The following is an 8,698-nucleotide window of genomic DNA, read 5'->3' as shown; positions in this document are numbered from 1 at the left end:
AGTTTGAACCCAGAGCAGATGAAGGCACTCTCCTTGGTTACTCTTCCCGAAGTAAAGGATATAAGTGTTATGATAAAATACTTGGGAAAATTATTGAAAGTATTGATGTTGTGGTTGATGAAGCAGGCAAAAATCCAAAGCAGGTAAAAACCGAATATTGTGGAGAAGATGAGGATTATCCTTCCACATCAAATCAGACTAATTCTGAAGAAGAAGAAACCAATGAAGCACCAAAAGAATAGATAACGACAGAAGAAAGGACTTCATCCAGGTATGTTCAGAAAAATCATTTAGAGACTCAAATTTTGGGATAGAAAGAGGCAGGGGTGCAGACAAGAAGAACTATTACAGAAGCTTCAAGCTATCTATCATTTCTTTCCTTCATCGAACCTCAAAATGTAAATGAAGCATGAAAAGATGAATGTTGGGTGAAGGCCATGAATGAAGAACTCGAGCAAATTGAAAAGAATAATACTTGGGAATTAGGTCCTCGACCATATGATAAAAATATCATAGGAACCAAATGGATATTCAAAAACAAGCTGAATGAAAATGGAGAAGTTATTAGAAACAAGGCCAGACTTGTTTGTAAAGGGTATTCTCAACAAGAAGGCATAGATTTTGAAGAAACTTTTGCACATGTTGCTAGACTTGAAGCCATAATAATGTTCCTTGCTCTTTCTGGTTTTCAGAAATTCAAAGTATACCAAATGGATGTAAAATCTGCATTTATTGATGGAGACTTAGAAGAAGAAGCATATATTGAACAACCAGACGGATTCATCCTTGGAAATGATGCAAAACTTGTAAGCAGACTCATAAAGGCTCTCTATGGTCTAAAACAAGATCCAAGGGCCTGGTATTATCATCTTGACAAATACCTCCATCAACAAGGTTTTTCAAAAGGATCAGCTAATAGCAATCTATATATAAAGATTGACAATAATAAATTTCTAATACTTGTTGTGTATGTTGATGACATCATTTTTGGTAGCATTGAAGAAGCCATGAGTCGGAATTTCGCTTTGGTAATGCAGCAAGAATTTGAAATGTCATTGCTTGGTGAGCTCACATATTTTCTGGGTCTACAAGTTCAACAAAAGAAAGATGGTATTTTTCTGTCACAAACCAAGTATCTCAAGTAGATCTTGAAAAAATACAGCATGGAAGGTTCTAAACCAGTATGTACCCCTATTGTAATAGGATGTAGTCTCAGCTCAAATGATGAATCAACAACAATACATCAACCAACCTATAGATCCATGATTGGCAGTTTGCTTTATCTAACAGGTACTCGACCAGACATCATGCATGCAGTGGGAATAGTTGAAATATTCCAAGCCAATCCAAAGGAATCACACCTTCAGGTAGTCAAAATGATTTTCAAATATCTCCAAGGAACATAGAATTTTGGTTTATGGTATCCTAGAGATACAGATATTACACTTCATGCATATACAGATGCAGATTGGGCAGGAAGCGTTGATGACAGAAAAAGCACTAGTGGTGGCGCATTCTATATGGGTTCCAGATTAGTGTCTTGGTCCAGCAAGAAACAAAGCTCAATTGCATTATCTACAGCTGAAGTAGAATATGTGGCTCCTGCATCTTGCTGCACACAACTCCTTTGGATGATGCAAACATTGCAAGACATTTAGATCACATGTACTCCACCCATATCCATTCTATGTGATAATACAAGTGCAATCAATATTTCAAAGAATCCAATCATGCATTCCAAGACCAAACACATACCCATCAAATATCATTTTCTACATGAACAAGTGCTTGAACAAAAGGTCAAATTGGAGTATGTTCCCTCCAAAGAACAGGTTGCTGATATATTCACCAAACCAATGCCCAGAGAGACATTTGAATATCTCAGACAGAAGCTAGAAGTAGTTGATGCATCATCTTGCTGTTGAAATTTATCTGGTTCAGAGAAAAATTGTTATATGCGAGTTTCATGAATCGTATCCATGTACATATGTAGGTTGATATAAATACAGTCGCGTATATGTTGGTTTGAAGAAAAATAGTGGACCAGACTCAGGATGAAAGGAGTCTGATATGAGTCTGACAGTGATCATCTGGCACAGGTTCAGGGGGAGCATATACTTCTAATAATGCATTGTTGGCATTATCTTAGAAGATCTTGGTACAAATTCACAGTTTTTTTTTTCAGGTGGAACAGGTTCAGGGGGAGATCATGGTTGCTGGTCTGGATGGTGATTGATAGATGCTGTTGATGATAGTTTTTGATAACTATCATAGTCTCGTTTATGATATTTGGTCTCTATGTCATGTATATCTTTTAATGTCAAGGTCATGAAATGACCTATTTTGTTTCCCCACTATGCATGGGATGGATGACGTAATGTTCTTGTTTTGACATGTGTAAACATTTGGTATATCCCCACCTGGTTGGGTGGATGAGTCAAACTTGGTATATCCCCACCTAGTTGGGAGATGGATGTATGTATGAGTCATTGGTGATAGGAAGGTCATGCGTGATGTATGTATAAAGTCATCTTTTTGCATATCTTGCTTATATTCAGGGGGAACATGGACTCGAGCATGGAGCTCAATCATCACACTTCAACATATTAGAGAATTCAGAATGTACTCAGGGGGAGCATAACCCTTTGCCCTTGATGATAAAGGGGGAGAGTGACTTGGCGTTGCCATCAAGTCCAAAAGGGGAGATTGTTGGCATTATGATACAGATTTGGCACTATGACACAGGTGTTGTCCTTGATGGAAACTTACTCAGATGACAGATCATAGTTTAGACCCACAGAATGAAGAAAGAGAGGTATACGCAGGTTCCCCATTGACCAAGCCACGTGTACATGCAGGTTTGTAGACCAAAAGGCGTGTATAGTGTACACACACACTTTCACAGAAGGAAAGGCGCGTACATGTTGGAAAACTTAGTTTTGGTCCATGGTAATTTGATATTGGTACAAGGTATCTTGTTCGAAGTTGTTGACCCCAAGTATTTGTTCCAAGGTATTGGTTCTAAGTTGTTTTGGACCATGGTATGGAGTAAGGCCTAAGACTATAAAAGGAGGAGAAGATCATTAGGAAAAGGCACTCAAGTATTGAATATTTTATGAAGAGCAAGATCTAGAATATAGGTTATTGGGCTATGGTGCATAGCTGGATCTGAATCAAGGATGAACCTTACCGCTTGATGAAGGATAAGATCTAATAATCGGTCACGATCTTAAGGCTTGAAGAGAAGTATCTTTGTGTGGTTTTGATCTTTTATCTGAATAATTGGCACACATTGTAATCTGTAATATGATGATCTGGGTATCACTGACGTCTGGAATTGTTGTAAAGTTTAAATCATCATTTACAGATCTATACGCAGGTTCACTTTAGCAAAGGTGCATATACACGCGGGTTCTGCTTATCAAAACATCGTATACATCTTAAATTTGATTTGTAGATCTGTATGCAGGTTCGACTTGATAAAACAATGTATGTATGCAGGTTTGACACATTGAAGTAGCGTATACCTCATAAAATATGCTTTAGCTACTTCTGTTTGTTGTTGAAGTGTTCTGGGTTCTTACTTGGGTTTTGGTTACTGTTACTGTATTCTGGTTATAGTGTTCTGAGAAGTGATTGATGGATTCAGTTTTGGTTGGTGTAAAGGAGATTGGTTGATGCAAATATATTTGACGTCTGATTGATGTTACTGATGGATCCAGTCTGAAAATTTATGAAACGTGGTCCCGGGAAGAAAAGAGAAGGTTGTAGCCTTCTGTAGGTCAACACCTACGTACTAGTAAACACATTAGCTAGTACAAGAGCTAGGGGGGTTGTAGCTCCCTTCCAGGAGAAGATGGAGAACGAGAGAAGGTTGTAGCCTTCTACAGGTAGAAGCCCACGTACTGGTATAAGACTGCACCAGTACAAAAAAATTGTAAACGAAGTTTCTTATTAAAAGAAATATTGAGACGATTGCAGCAGGTGGTTTTCACCCATGGGTTTCCACCTTATATCTTGTGTTCATTTGTGTGATTGTCTGTTCTGTTTTTACTGCACCTGGTTACTGTTTATGTGGTTCTGATGTACAGATTAAAGATAAATATATGATGAATTAACTAAATTATAAGTTTGCAGGGTATATGCTAGTTGCCTTAAGTATTGTCGCGTATACAAGCAAGTTTCATTAACTGCAGTAGTGTATATGAATCTGATTATGGAAATGAAATATTATTGACTTGATAATACTGATTGACCCCCCCCCCTTCTCAGTATTATTTCCAAGATTCTTCACTCTGAGATTGATGCTCTGAATGTTTTGATCTCTGAGTTGATTTTTCTTGTGATTCTTCATTAGAATTCTCCTTAGAACTTCCCTCTAGGCTCACGCTAGGAGTAGGTTCTCTTATTTGTTCAATTTGTAATAGGTCCAATGGGACCTTCAAGAATCTTTTATTTCTATATACATGAAAATAATTGATATCATATGGGCTTAATTGTAGCAATGCTAAATGCAAGACCTGTGTAAATGATTCAACTGCCTGGAAGAGGTCATCAAACGGATCCTCATCATGAGTAAACTGCCTGATTTTAACCATGGTAGTGAAGTCTTTGGAAACTTGATTTGGGTCAAACTGTCGACCTGGAATTGTGGCTAGTGTTAGAGATGTAATATTCTCTATTTATTTTGCTATGTGCCCATAATCATGTAGTGCTAAAGTGCCACACTGTAGTAGAAATGTTGACCAAATAGACTTTTTCATTTCCTTTAGGGATTTGGTTAAACCAACCCTTGTTGTTAGGTAAGCTATCTATCTTGCCAGTAGTTTGTTTGGAACATAATATGGGAGGACATGTGGAGTTGAAATGCTCCCAAAAACTCTAATATAAGTAAATGTTTCTTCACCAAACTATCTTGAGACTGTCAAGATGTCTATCTTTGCCTCTTTGGAAAGCCTTGGGGGCTGTTTTATAAAAAATGGTTTTATAAATAGGTAACATAATACATGGAAAATTATGTGAAAATGGGAACTGAACTGGGATTCCCACATTATTTTATGATACACATGGATGGGGAGAGGGTTCTGTGTAGTCCACTTCCAATCCATGTTTGGAAATTGTGAGCAAAAAAAAAACGGCATCCATTACATAAGCGCTCATATAAAAAGGGGGAATAGTTTGTGAGGAAATAATTCTCTTTTACCTATATTCCCTAATAGCCATAGCTAATTTTTTTGAAAAAATATGACTCCAATTCATAATTATTGTGTTAACGACTGCATCAATCAATGGAACCCACTCTATAGAAAAATTGGTACTATCATCCTTCCCAAATAGTCTACACATCATCGCAGCTACGAAATTATGTAGAGCCAAGAGGGATGAAATTGGGCATACCAAATTTCTCCCGTTTGAATTTTTCGGAGACCGACCTCTAGTTCTACGTAACATCGATTGGCTTCTCATTTTCTTTGGCAAAATTTTCAAGAAAATCTTTATCATAGAGCTTTTTTAGCTCTGGTAGATGGTACATCTGGCGCAAGTTGTCTGGAGTGAAAGATCCCATGACTTCATGTCTTGAATTTTTGAAAGTCCTATCTGAAATATTCACGTTATCAATTACCCATTTCACCATATCAGTTTATGGTAATATATTGGGTCTTGCAGCTATTCTGTGTAGAAACGAACATGCTACTTCAAAATAGAAAGCCTCAGATGATACTTCAACATCAGTTGTCACCTTAGTTTCCAGTGGTTTCGGCTTTTCTCCCTCCAATAAGTTATACATGGCTTCCCATGACATGGTCCCTCCATCTTTGTTGCAGGTGGTATCAGAGAAGAGTGGGTGCATGTCCAATTTCTGAGATGTTGTAGCTTTTCATTTCTTCATCATCTTTTCAAATGTTGTTTCTTTTAGAGGTTCCCTGAAATTGAGCAATGGAGATTATCGTATAAACACATAGAGCGGAAATGACAGTGAAAATGCATTGATACAGTTAATTCTGAAATATGAAAAGGAAGAAGCTTTTATTTGAGAATATTAATGAAAGATATCAAATCTCGTCGAGTTGTTTTAAATGTAAATACCATTAAAACTCATTAAATACGCATGAAGGTATTTTCATTATTTCCTTTATGACTCATTTAAACTATCACATCACAAATTTGTAAGTGATACTTCAAGTTTATGCGTTAAAGCGTGCGATGCCGATTATGCAATTGCGATTAATGGTAATTATCGCAATATCACAAATCACAACATTGAAATATCAATTATGTATCATTTTGAAATCATTTAGTATTTTGCGATATGAGATGCGAGTGGCATACCTTTTACTCCTTTGCACGCGTTTGGCTTAGATGAATAATTATTCCATAAAGTAGTTGTTTACTATGTGTTGGACCTGATCTAAGTTATAACAATTTTCATAATTCCATCAGGTCTGGATCACATCGCATTTTGCAAATTTTTCATGGTTCACAAGTTTGGCATTTGTGTAAAAGCCGCGATGTGATGAGCATTTTACTTATCATATTGCAATATCGTAAATCACATATCATTAAGGTTTGCTTGTTTTGCACTTTTATGAATGTCGCTATGCGATTGTGATAAGTACTTTATTTCATAAGAAATGCTTTAAGCCTTAGATTTAATGAAAATTTCAATGATACCATAAGTATACTATGGTGGTATTTTTTATCGCTATTCGCAAATTCTGATTGTCAATTATCCTTTGATATGCAAGGTTCGGTGATTTGCGATAAAGCAAATGCCTAGTCAAGAAGGGATTTCAGCTTGATATCTTGAGTTTATTCAAAAATTTATTTCTAATAGTTAAAAAAGGGAAGCTCTCATTTTCTAAGTTTTTTGAAAAAAAATTTAAAGGGTCCCCATTTATTAATAGAATATTAACTATTAAATAAATAAATGGGGGGGTTGTTGAATAGTACAACACAACCTAAATAGGAAATTTGGTGCATGCTTCAGTTCAAATGTTATCCTTTTTCCTATATTTTTATAAGATACTTCTTTACATAGTAGTCTATCTATAATTTAAAGAGGAAAAGCATGAGGATCACCATATCATCCATAAAATCTGATATATGTGAAATTTTTTTCAAAGAACCAATCTCCAATCCTTGATAAAAAATATATGGCGAACTAAGAAATTTTAGGGAGTTGAGAACCAAGGATAGCCTCATGGATAAGAATCATTACATAATGGAAATTTTTATAGAAATTATCAAAATAATTGTTTTCCTATAGCTTATTGTGATGTAAATGAATAGGTAAAGGCTCGAAAAGTGCCCATTTCCAGCCAATTGCTGGAAAGGCATTAAATAAATAGATGGCATCCATAATGAAAGATGACATATAAAATGAAGTATTAAATTGATAATTTTATCTTTTTGGAAAGAGATAACATGAAGGGAAATGTTACTAGATATAATGTTCACCCAATTGAAAGAATATCCATCTGAAGCATTATAGATGAGAGGGACCCAATCCAAGATAAAATGTGAGACGTCATTCTTTCTGGAGATTCTAAATAACATGGAGACCATATAATTGAAAGGAGAGTTTAAAGAGGAAATTTAATATTTACGGGAATTCTCTTCCTTATGCTTATTAGTATATCTCCTCCATTTCTTTGTTAAATGGGTAGTGTTTCATCAACATCAGTGCATTCATTTTGAACAAATTTTTGAACAAACTTGGAGTTATATGTAAGTTATGGTTTACACAATTTGTACATACCTTGTATGTCCTATGACTTGAAAGAACTGACTATTGTGCCATGAGGAGTGATAGATTGTTGTCCATTTATTTCTACATTCCCAACTGTTAGCACTCAGTAACTTTCTGAGGTTACAGAGGAAAATCACCAAGGTAACCACAAACCAACTTAGGAAGTTGAGATCTAGACCCACCATCTTCAGAGAGGGCTCTCTATGTAATATTTAACTTTGTTTGATTGGATATTAGGCTAGTTATGAAGTTTGGAGTTTTATTTGTATTTGAGTGGTTGGTTGATAACTTAGATTTCCACTGGGCTATGGAGTCTGTTACATAAAATAAAGATTAACTATAGTATTTACAGATAGATCTCACAAGGGAAGGTAACGAAATCAAATGGATTCTTTAAATTATATGAAATGGAGAAGAAGAACATATTTAAGGTTCACTTCAAAATATAGAGCATTGTTACCTAAATTCTATATTCAAAGATAAGAAGAAAACATAGAAATTATTCATAGTCGGGTGCAGAGTGTAGATTCAAACAAATTATGCCCTTTACCTATCTTTTGAATAATTTAGATTTGGAAAACAAATATGTGCTATAAATAGAGAGGTATAAACACATAAAGCAAACATATGTACTTCACCAACAACTTGACACATGAATCTCGTGAAAGAGATTCTGTATTACTTTGGAAAATTTGATGATGCTTCAGAGAAAGATATACAGTAGTGTTTCTTTATAAAAAATCCAACCTCTAGTACTTCAATGATTGAAGTATTTATAACTAATTTACAAAAAAATATCTCGAGATATTCTGTTAAACTAATATCAAATCCCAAAAAAGGAATTGATTTAGAAAATATTCTTCAATAATCTTTGGAAAATTCTGAATAAAAATTATTACAAACAATATCTACCAAAATCATGTAGATATTTCCCAAAATATAACTAAT

The sequence above is a fragment of the Pinus tabuliformis genome, chromosome X, assembly GCF_031772625.1.
Source record: "Pinus tabuliformis cultivar Carrire ecotype Pingquan chromosome X, CPIR1, whole genome shotgun sequence".
NCBI lineage: Eukaryota > Viridiplantae > Streptophyta > Pinopsida > Pinales > Pinaceae > Pinus > Pinus tabuliformis.
Note: the sequence above shows the minus strand (reverse complement) of the source record.